Source organism: Lissotriton helveticus, chromosome 4_1 (assembly GCF_964261635.1).
Source record: "Lissotriton helveticus chromosome 4_1, aLisHel1.1, whole genome shotgun sequence".
Lineage (NCBI taxonomy): Eukaryota > Metazoa > Chordata > Amphibia > Caudata > Salamandridae > Lissotriton > Lissotriton helveticus.
The window spans coordinates 612,205,722-612,217,852 of NC_136063.1; positions in this window are offsets into that span (position 1 = coordinate 612,205,722).

Sequence of the window (12,131 nt, forward strand, 5' to 3'; positions counted from 1 at the left end):
GTCATATGACGCATTATGCAACAACGCGATACGTCGTTGGGGCTCCACCGGAACTGATTGAATTGGTAGTCTACAGTGTTTCTGGATGTTTCAGACTGAAGCTGGCGTTAGCATGAGAGCACCCCGTGGCTACGTCGTGGCCATTCTGCGAGCAATCATGGCAGAAGCTTCCCACCGGAACCCTGCAGGAGTCGGGGGCCCCGGTGACTCTTGTAGAATCTTCAAGGCTGATGGGACGGTTTTGGGAATGGGGCCCATGCCGTAGCAGTGAAGCGTTTGAGTTCCAGGGTTGTCCAGAGCCATCCTTGCAGGCCAGGCCCAAGTCTGTGGAGCCGACCGCCTTTTCCTGAGCTCCGTGGCAGCCGCCTGTCGCTGTACCGCAAGAGTGGGTGCAATTCAGCCGGATGGCGGGTGAGACGCTGTAATAGCAAGAGCAGGCGTAATTGAGCTGGCCGAGCGAGGCAATGTGCCGCAGGAGCGGGCGCAACTCAGCTTGTCGAGTGAAGCGCTGGGGTGCAGCTGAGAAACCTCCACCTGGGGAGGTGGGGGAGGCTCGTTCGCGCCGCCTCTCCCTTCCAGTGCACCCCACGCCGTCTCCTGGTGCAGGTATATGTGATGGTTGGACCAGGGCACCGCAGGACGTGTCTTCAGGTCAAACGGATTGTGGGACAAGGTCCAGAATGGAAAAGTCACCAAAAGGCTAAAAGTTCCGCCGGACCCCGGGAGCCGGCCGCCTATGTCGAGTGAAGTGCTGGGGTGCAGCTGAGAAACCTCCACCTGGGGAGGTGGGGAGGTTCGTTTGCGCCGCCTCTCTCTTCCAGTGCACCCCACGCCGTCTCCTGGCGCAGGTATATGTGATGGTTGGACCAGGGCACCGCAGGACGTGTCTTTAGGGGTGTAGCTGAGAAACCTCCACCTGGGGACGTGCGGGAGGCTAGTTCGCGCCGCCTCTCCCTTCCAGTGCACCCCACGCCGTCTCCTGGCGCAGGTATATGTGATGGTTGGACCAGGGCACCGCAGGACGTGTCTTTAGGTCAAACCCTCAACTATGGCACCCAACATCCAGGACTTATGACATTTGTGGAAGGCTGTGACATCGAAGCATCTCAGGGACCAAGCATATGCAGAGTCCTTTCTACAGCCTCTGCGTTCCTTCTTACCTAGTTATGGTTTTTTCACTGCCACTCCAGGCTTTTAGTCTGTGGATGGCAAACTATGAACCTACACTCACCTATGAAAATCTTACTATTGATGCTTGACTGAGGACAAGGAGATCAGTGAAGCGCTGGGGTGTAGCTGAGAAACCTCCACCTGGGGAGGTGGGGGAGGCTCGTTTGCGCCGCCTCTCCCTTCCAGTGCACCCCACGCCGTCTCCTGGCGGAGATGTTGCAGCAGGCTGCCATGTAAATAGTTATTTAATTAAACGTTTTACCATGTTACTTTGTTGGTGTGTTGTATATATTTATAATATTTGCATAGGGTTTCTCGTTATTTTGGGCAGGGTGGGCGGCGGAGCAAATTCACTAAAAAAACCATAGGTTATAGACCATATATAGTTAAATATCTCAAGTCCTTCTGTGCACTCGATGGAGATACAGGTCGTCGATCAGAAAATGTGCTGGCCACCTCTAATGGTAATAGCGTGGCCAGGGCTTTTGTCGATGCCTCTGCAAATTGCACAGGGTGCACTTGTTTGACATGCCGCACCATGGTATGTATGGAAAAGGAATATTTTTTTGTTGGATTTCCTCTTGAGAGAAACGAGTCACATATCGTGCAGGTTACTTTTGGTGCATTTACTTTCTTTTGATCTTCAGGATAAGTGAAAAATTGCCAGATGAAAGATTCTTTTTTTCTTCTTAAAGGTAGTCGATCATTTTGGAAGTGTTGTTTTCATGTTGCAGCAGACTGGCATGTAAATAGTTATTTAATAAAACGTTTTACTCTATTACTTTGCTGGTGTGTTGTATTTATTTATAATATTTGCATAGGGTTTGTCGTTATTTTGGGCGGGGTGGGCGGCGGCGCCGAGCTATGTTGCAGCCATCATGGCATCGAGCTCGGTTTCTCTCACTAGTTTCATGTTTCTCATGAGGGGTTGTTCCAAATGTTTCTATTTTAGCGAGGTCAAAAAGAGATCCTATCAGTGGCCTACTGATTTTGCTCTATTCTTTTTGTTTTCTCTAACGATTTTTAAGTTAAAGTTTGCTAGTACGATACAGCGGCTAGTCCGCATTTTATATATATGTCTTTTTTATTAGGGGTGTCCTCCGGTGGAGTCGGACGATCTACCTCTAATAAACGGTAAGTGTTCCTCTGAAGGAATGCGTCTTGAAAGTGGCTGACTGTAATGTATGATATTTCACTCAGTGACTTTCAGGCCCAGGTTGTATGTTTTTTCAACGAACTCCGTTGTAACGCATGCCTTTACCACGCATGCGTTACAACAGAATGCTATTTACACGCCTATCTTTTTCCACGTATTTTAGTGTGGTGACGTCATAAGTAAAAAAAAAAACGGCCTTTTCCTTCCTCTCAGATGTCGATTGCCTGCACATCACGTCTAATAGTGAGTGTTTTTTTGGGGGGGGGAAGCCCCCCCAAACCCCCCTTTTTTATATGTACCCTTTACCATACATGCCTTTACTACGTACCTCGTAGTAAAAGTATGCGTGGTAAAGGCTGTCGTTGTAACCACGCATGCATTGTAATGCATGCGTGGTTAAAGTTTTCGTTGAAACGGCCTCGTTGTAGTGGTCGTTTCCCTTCAGGGCCATGGTGTTTCAAAACTGTGCATGTGCTTGAAGCAGGCGTAGGTATTGACGCAGCACAGAAACTACTAAGAACCAATTGGAAGTGTTGTTTTCAAGTGACCTGACTTCACATGCGCGTCTCAGGACGTGTACGCAGTGATAGTATCTAGTCACGTACGCCATTTGGAAGTAGCGGTCTAATTCAACGAAGTTTCAAAACGTGAAAAGGAGTAAATTCAAACATATCCGGATTTAATATATCTTTTGAGCTCGATTCAAGCATACAATTGTTAAAGTATAAAACCTTTTATATATTTTTTTGAAAATAGCAAGGTGTGTACATTCGGTCACACACGAAAGTTTAAAAAGACATTCGTCTCCATTTAATGAAAATTTTCATAATAATAAAAAAGAAGCCTAGGTTTAGTGTCTTTGACGTAGTATAAGTTCTTTGATGGGTCTATGAAGAAATTCAATAAGTTCAGATTGCAAAGTTTTCACGAAATATGTAGGTGGGTGCGCGCACACGGTCGCGCACGAAAGCCTGGAAATGCGCTATCCATTTTATTGAGAACTGTTGCCGAGAGTGCGCACACCGGGTCGTGCACGAAACTTTAGAAAGGCTATTTTTATTTACAGACAAATTTTAATGCGTTGAAAAAAAGGCAAGGTACAGACTTTCTAATTCTGTATCGCTTTACAAGGAGTCTCTATGCAACTTGAACAGTGAAGAAAACGGCTTGTTCCGAAAAAAATATTGCCAGAACTTTATTGACAAAAGTATAGGTTGTATACACGCGATATTTCTGAATTAGCATTTTAAAAACCAATGAAATTCACTGAAAAAACCATAGGTTTTACACACGTTATAGTTAGGAAGTAGCATTTACAAAACCTATGAAATTCACTGAAAAAACCATAGGTTTGACACCAGTTATAGTTAGCTGGAAATTTTACTGATATAAAACCAATGAAATTCCACGTTATAGTTAGTTGGACTCACTATAACTTGCGCGTGTAATGCACTGCTGATGACGTCACATATTACATCACTCATGACATCACTGATGACACCATCCTTGTGACACAGTGACAGACCTCCTTTAACTGTAATCTAACCCTTGAAACGCATATTCAATAATAGAAACTAAAGTTTTCAAAAAAATGGAGATACCCATACCAGTTACAACAACCAATTCAATAATTCCACCATCTATATACACATGCACTAATTCACCAACAGTTCTATATAGTCACTCATACATATATTCACTAATCATATGTAGTGATACACCTACACATCCTGTTACACACCGACAGTCATCCAAAAGTTATTCACACACATATTCACACATGCAAAAAAACTATTGAACATCCATTTATTTGCATAAACAGCTATACACACACTACCACTTTACTTCTAAGGAAACTTACACATACTTACTCTCTTAAAAAATCACTTATAGAAACACATACTAATTTGAACAGGAACTCTTACAATACCTCACTCTCACATATACTCACTTATATACATCAATATTCACATATACTACATTAAAACATATGTAGTTACTGATAAAGACACTAATAAGAGAGTCATTCACTCACTAACACAGACATATACACACTCATCCACACATACAGTCCTGCACATATGCTGTCTTCAAAACACATACAAACAGAGACTCAGTCATTCTTGCATCTATGTACTAAGTAATACCCCCACCAAACCATGCAAACACTCATACTGATACTAAGAAAAACATCTAATAACCTATATACATACACATGTATCTACTCATCAACCCATGGAGCCACTTATACACAAAGTGAAACACTAATACATATATTTAAAAATTTAAGCATTACTCAGTAATATATGTATTCACTAAGATATTCAATAATATATACATATATAACACATATTTATTTTTCAGAAAGACACACATTCACTGGATGGTGTCATCAGTGATGTCATGAGTGATGTAATATGTGACGTCATCAGCAGTGCATTACACGCGCAAGTTATAGTGAGTCCAACTAACTATAACGTGGAATTTCATTGGTTTTATATCAGTAAAATTTCCAGCTAACTATAACTCGTGTCAAAACTATGTTTTTTTCAGTGAATTTCATAGGTTTTGTAAATGCTACTTCCTAACTATAACGTGTGTAAAACCTATGGTTTTTTCAGTGAATATATATATATATGTATATATATATTCACTGAAAAAGCCATAGGTTTCAGGAGTTATATAGTTAGGAATTAGCTTTTAAAAAACCTTTGAAATTCACTCAAAAAACTATAAGTTTTAGTGGTGTTATAGTTAGCTGGACATTTTACTCATACAAAACCATTGAAATTGCTCCTATATAGTTAGTTGTACTAACTATATTTCGCGCACCCGCAATCCACTGCTGATGATGTCACATATTAGATCATTCATGACATGGTCAGTGACATCACTGATGACATTTCAAATGACATCACTGATGACATCACTGATGACATCATCCAGTGAATGTGGTTTGCTTCGTTATTTAAATATGCATTATATATATAGCAATTTGCATTGAAGAATAAGTGGATATATATAAATAAATATTTAGATGGAGGATTTAGTAGCAGTGTAATTGACTGTTTACTTGACCAATTTATAATGTCTCACTAAATATAGTGGATAGTGACTAAACTGTGTGAATATCTGTATCACTTTGTCAGTTGTTGTGTAAACTGATTCTACAGTTGGTTACTAGCTATGTGGAAGTCTATATTAGTTATTGATTAGTTAACTGAGTATTTGTATGGGAGTGTGAAAGTGTGTGTGGTTCGGTGGGGGGTGTGTGACTGTCCAAAGATGTGTGAATAGTTGATTCAGTAGATATATGAAGTTAAAACTACATGTTCTAATAGTTGTTTGGGTGAGTGAATATCTTTATGGGTGTGGTGATGAGCAAATATATTTCTCAATGGTACAGGTCCAACAAACTAGAAAAATAAAAGGCAGTGTATGTGTCAGTTGTATATAAATAAGTATACATAAGACACAATGATTGTGTGAGTGACTGTATGGATAACTGTATACTTGTAATAATGATTTTATAATTCACTAAGTATGACTTACTATCTAAATGAATAGAAGAAGTGGTGTTTGTATAAGTGTTTTGCTAAGTAAATATGTAAGTATGATCCATTGTTTGCATAAGTGAGTAGGATGACTTCATATGTGAATAGGATGTGTGCTGTTGTTTAATGTCGATATAGATGTATAAGTATTTTTGATAGTGTTCTATTGTTCATTGACAGCATGTATGAGTGAATCCATAGGTAAGTGATTAGATGTGTGTATACATCTATGAATCACTGAGTGGATTTTTAGATACTTGTATTGCTGTGACAATGGATTTAAATATGATACTCTGTATTTTACAAAGAGTGATGAAAAATTGTAATAGTGTATGAAAAGGTGTATGTGATTGTCACGTGGATGATGTCATCAGTGATGTCATTTGAGATGTCATCAGTGATGTCACTGACCATGTCATGAATGATCTAATATGTGACATCATCAGCAGTGGATTGCGGGTGCGCGAAATATAGTTAGTACAACTAACTATATAGGAGCAATTTCAATGGTTTTGTATGAGTAAAATGTCCAGCTAACTATAACACCACTAAAACTTATAGTTTTTTCAGTGAATTTCAAATGTTTTTTAAAAACGAATTCCTAACTATATAACTCCTGAAACCTATGGTTTTTTTCAGGGAATTTCAAAGGTTTTTTTAAATGCTAATTCCTAACTATATAAGGCCTGAAACCTATGGTTTTTTCAGTGAATTTCAAAGGTTTTTTAAATGCTGATTCCTAACTATATAAGGCCTGAAACCTATGGTTTTTTCAGTGAATTTTAAAGGTTTTTTAAATGCTAATTCCTAACTATATAAGGCCTGAAACCTATGGTTGTTTCAGTGAATTTCAAAGGTTTTTTAAATGCTAATTCCTAACTATATAAGGCCTGAAACCTATGGTTTTTTCAGTGTTTTAAAAAAAAATTGATTGGTTAACTGGCTTATTAAGTGTATCTTAGTGAATAGATATATTAGCGAGTAATGTTTAAATATTTAAATATATGCATGAGTGATGTAATATGTGACGTCATCAGCAGTGCATTGCAGACGTGCAAGTTATAGTGAGTCCAACTAACTATAACGTGGGAATTTCAATGGTTTTATGCGAGTAAAATTTCCAGCTAACTATAACTGGTGTGAAACCTATGGTTTTTTCAGTGAAATTCAAAGGTTTTTTAAATGCTAATTCCTAACTATAACTGGTGTGTAACCTATGTTTTTTTCAGTGAATATATATATATATATATAAAATTTCTATGGCAAAATGAAACCCCTCATTTTGTTCCTTTTCAAATTAAATGTATTAAGTGTTACCACTTTATTCCAATCAAGATGACTTCAGGTGTGCCATACTTTTGCCATAAGTAAGACTGTTAGCGTTCTAGTTGTTCTTTAGAACACTCTGGGACATTCTGTCATTGGGCTATAGTTGGGCTACATCTGGCTGATATTTGGGCTACATTTGGGCTCTTTTGTCTCTGGTGGCCATCTTGGGAGACTGCATATCAGAATTTTTTTAATGAAATATAAGAGGATTTGAGAAGTCACTCAAAATGTGCCCTAATTTTTCTTTCTTCAGCACTAATCATAATTTCTATGGCAAAATGAACCCCCTCATTTTGTTCATTTGCAAATTAAATGTTTTAAGTGTTAACACTTTATTCCAATCAAGATGACTTCAGGTGTGCCATACTTTTGTCATAAGTAAGACTGTTAGCGCTCTAGTTGTTCTTTAGAACACTCTGGGACATTCTGTCATTGGGCTATAGTTGGGCTACATCTGGCTGATATTTGGGCTACATTTGTTTTTTTTATCTCTGGTGGCCATCTTTGGGCTACATTGGGCTACATTGGGCTACATTGGGCTACATTTGGGCTCTAACATATATATAGCCCAATGTAGCCCAATATATATTTTTCAAAGTTAATTTTCGTAAAAACCACTGGAGCACATATCTTGAGACATAGCAAAGGCACATCGGGCTACCAGTCCCTACAATTTTGCCAAGTTTGGTGGAAAACCATTCAGCCGTTCGGGCTAAAAGTGAGTCCAACCGCCCTATGGAAATTAACATGGGGAAAACACGTTTTGGGACCCCTTTTATCTCGGCCCCCGCTTGACGAATCCCCCCCAACTTTCAGGGAAGGAGCGGAGCGCCGCGAGGCAAAGTTAAGGAAAATTTCAGGAAGATTGCTCAACCGGCGCCAAAGTTATTCCCAATTGAATGTTGCGATTTCCCTATGGAAAACAATCCTAACTATATATACCTACTGGCTATCGCCAGTAGGTAATATATATATATATATATATATATATATATATATATATATATATATATATATATATATATATATATATATATATATATATATATATATAATTGTTAATGCTACTGGGAGTGTCAACCCATATGCCTGAAGGTGACACCCCTCATAAAGTTCTATGTTTGTTTTTCTATTTTCCATCTAGGTTAGAACATTCCCTTGTTGTCTCTGCATACAAGTAGGTATAGCAGACATCAGTCTAATCGGGAATACCTATTCCTTATGACAAATTCCATCTAGGTGTACGATAGAGATTTTCTTGGTCCTGAAGAAAAGCTGTGGATCTAGTTTGGGCCATTAAGATGTGAAACATGTTGACCCTACAACACTTACTGTGAGGCTGTCACAGTTCATTGATCCCAAACAACAATACTTTCCTTTCTTTTATTCCTGTCAAGGGGACCCCTCTATAAGAACTGAACAGGTACCCCTTATACAGTTTACCTTCACTTAGCACTTAACCTAGCATGCCAACCTACACTCAATACTGCCTTAAACAGATTAATCATTGAGACAAAACCAGAAGATCTCTGATAAAGAGCCGTTGTAGTGCCTGTTGAGCATTGCAGCACGGGCCCAAAGAGGAGCAGTCCAATGATGAAGCATGACACCCGTTCAGGATCCCTTTCTCTCAATATGGTTCCAACCTTTACTCTTTTCTTTTGACAGGAACAGCCTCCTGTTCATGTGTTACTGTGATAATGGCAGTGGCAAAGCTAGGACTTTTGCTGCTCGTGGTGTCCCAGCCTTCTCTGCCCTGCGGCGGGCGTAAGGGTGGGATGCTTGCGGTCGATTACTGCATTTGCTATCCAGCGCGGCTGCAGGTAAGATTGGGGGGAGCACACCGCCCCCAAAACTTGTACCGCCCCCCATTGCTATGGCACTCGATAAAGGGAGGATGGATGCTGGACCTTAATTAGCTCCTTGTCCCCCCTCTTTTTTTTATTTAAAATTAGTTTTTGGGGATTTTACATTTCTTATTATTTTTTGACATCTTTACATTATTACAATGTATTGACACACAATTACAGTTGGGTGCGGAGTAATTGTAATCATAAGCATACACGTTGTTACTGATGTAGAACCATTATAATCGTTAGACATTGGAGGAAAACTTTTGGGGTGGGGCTCTACAGCTGATGCGTGTTTGTCAGCGGTAGTGTCTTGTATTCTGGTTGAGTTTGCCATTGGTGGGTTTGTATGAATGTTCCGCTTTTGTGTGTTTATTCCCAGTGTTATCGTGTCTATTCTTGACCGAATGTGTTCCCATCTTACTGACATCAGAGTCATAGCTACCAATGTGAAATTGCGAACTGTCAACAATAGAGGTGGAACTTTGAGGGGTGTTAGGGAGCTATCAGATGTTGCAATCTCCAGGATCGGTGGTGCGAGTGCTGTCGTTGCTTTTTCACAGTGTAATGGTGCGGGGGCGTGTTTGTACGCATGTGGGGGGCAGGGGTGTGGAACCTCTCGAGCTGGGTGCTTTAGCATAGACGAGGAGAACTGCCGGCATGTCGTCGGCACAGGAGTGGATCTAAGTGAGTGGACCCTACCGTGGAGGTTCAGCGTAGGGTCTTGCAGAAGATAAAGAGGGGTCAAGGATAGGGAGTCTTCTGGTGCCTCTGCCGGTGTGGTTTAATGTGTGAATGCGTATAATAGTTGTGCCCATTCTAGAGAGATAGGGTGCTTATGGATTCTCTTTACTTCCTCTTCTCTCAACACCTCTTCATCTGCCCTCCCCCATTTTTTCATGGCTGCTATCCAGGTAGCTTCTGGGTGTCCCGTTGGGGCCCGCCAGTGCATGACTATTCCCCTTTTAGCTAAGAGGATGGCGAGAGACATAAAGCGGTATTGCACTTTTTCGGTCTTCCGCCTGCAGAGGATTCCGAGAGCGCACGCTTCCCATGTGAACATAGTCGTGATGTTGGTTGTCACCTTAAGCGTCTGGTGGACTCGGTCCCAGTAGCTTTGAATGTAGGGCAGTACCAGAACATGTGTTTGATGTCCTCCTCGGGAGATTGACATTGGGGGCATGCGAAGTGTGTGTCTGGGTAGACACTGTGGAGGCGATGCGGCGTGAGGCATGCTCTGTGGAGGACGTTGAACTGTATGTTCCGAAAGCGTGAGTCCCGGGAGACTTTTTGGGCGTATTCTAAGGCTGTGTTCCATTCTTTGTCATTGAACACCCTCCCCATTTTTGTTTCCCAAGTCTTATGTAAAGGCTCTAGTGAGGGGAGAATTAGTTCCCAAACTGCTTTATGGAGCCACATAACCAAGTGCTGTCCTACTCCCATGTGTAAAATACTATGTATTACTAGGTGTGTTGGGTGTTCCCCTTTGTTTGGGTTCCAGTAGTGGTGACTACTGTCTATAAGTTGCCTGTGTGTTAAGAATTGGCCTGACGGGAGGTCATATTGTTCGACCATCTGGGCGTACGTTTTTAGTTGGCCTTCCTCAAACAGGGCCTCTATTTCCATGACTGCAAGGTCGGTGCAGACTTGGAGGGTGCCTGCAGTGTAGTATTTCTCTTCTCTAGGAAAACCTACCAGAGGGAGGAGGGGTGAGTACAGAGGTCTTCCCTTGGACATGTGGTGTATTCTCATCATACAGGTGCCGGCTATGGATATCTGTAGGGGTCGGGTACACATGTGCTTGGTGCTCGGCAGCAGCATCCTAGGGATTGTCGGCAATGATATACGACCCTCTTCGGTGGCGAACTCCCCTGAAGTGTCCAACATGACAACCACTGCAGTTTGGCTGCAAGGAAGTATGCCTCAAAAGATGGCGCTCCCAGTCCACCTCCAGTCGTGGGTAAGTATAGTGTTGACAGCGCCTCCCTCCCCAGATCAACTCGGTGAGTAGGGTATCTAATTCCTTAAAGAATGTTCATGGTGGTATAACTGGAAGATTGGTAAAGTGGTAGAGTAGCCGGGGGACCATAATCATTTGTGCCAGTGCCACTCGTCCTATAAGGGCAATGTTTTCCAGAACTCCACTGCCGATCGAACCCCTGCCAACGCCCTGCGGTGATTCCCTTCATACAGGTCCTCGGGAGAATGGTACAACCTCACTCCCAGATATCTGGGTGCCTCGGTGTTCCATGCAAGTGTCTGAGTTCCGACCTGTAATTTGAATGGGGCCATGTGAGGGCTTAGCGGGTAAATAGTGGACTTTTCCCAATTAACTCTGAGGCCTCTGTGAAGTCTTACCATCAGCCAGATAGGTGTTAGGTCTTGGGAAGCATCGCGAACATAAATTAACAGTTCATCTGCATACTAGGATACACAATGTACCATGTCTGCCAACGGAATACCCCACGCCTCACACTCCTGTCGTAGATGTATCGCAAGGGGCTCCACCGCTAAGGGGAACAGAAGGGGAGATAATGGGCACCCCTGTCTGGTTCCCCTTTCTACTGCGAACGCGGAAGAGATATTTTTACCTATTCTGACTCATGAGGTAAGGCTCGTATAGAGGAGCTTTGGGTATTCCATCAGTGTGGGTTCTATTTTTATTTTGCAGAGAACCTCAAATAAGTACAACCATATTAGCGTGTCGAAGGCCTTTTCGAGGTCTAGTATTAGACACGCCGCGTTAGGGAACTGCCCTTTCGCCCTGTCTTGTATATGAAAATGTCTGCGTAGGTTTCGCTATGTGTTGCGTTGTGGGATAAACCCACATTGATCTGGGTGAATTAATGGTGGCAGGATTTGGGCATACCGTTCTGCTAGTATTTTGCCCAGTATCTTACAGTCTGCGTTGAGGAGGGTAATTGGTCTGTATCAAGAGGGTAGTGTTGGGTCTCCATGTGGTTTTGGGAATGTAACTATGATTGATTGCCTGAGGGAGCCTGGACTTTTGCCTCTATCTAGTGTGTCATTATACATGGTCACCATGTGTGGGGTCAATTGGGCTAAGAAAGT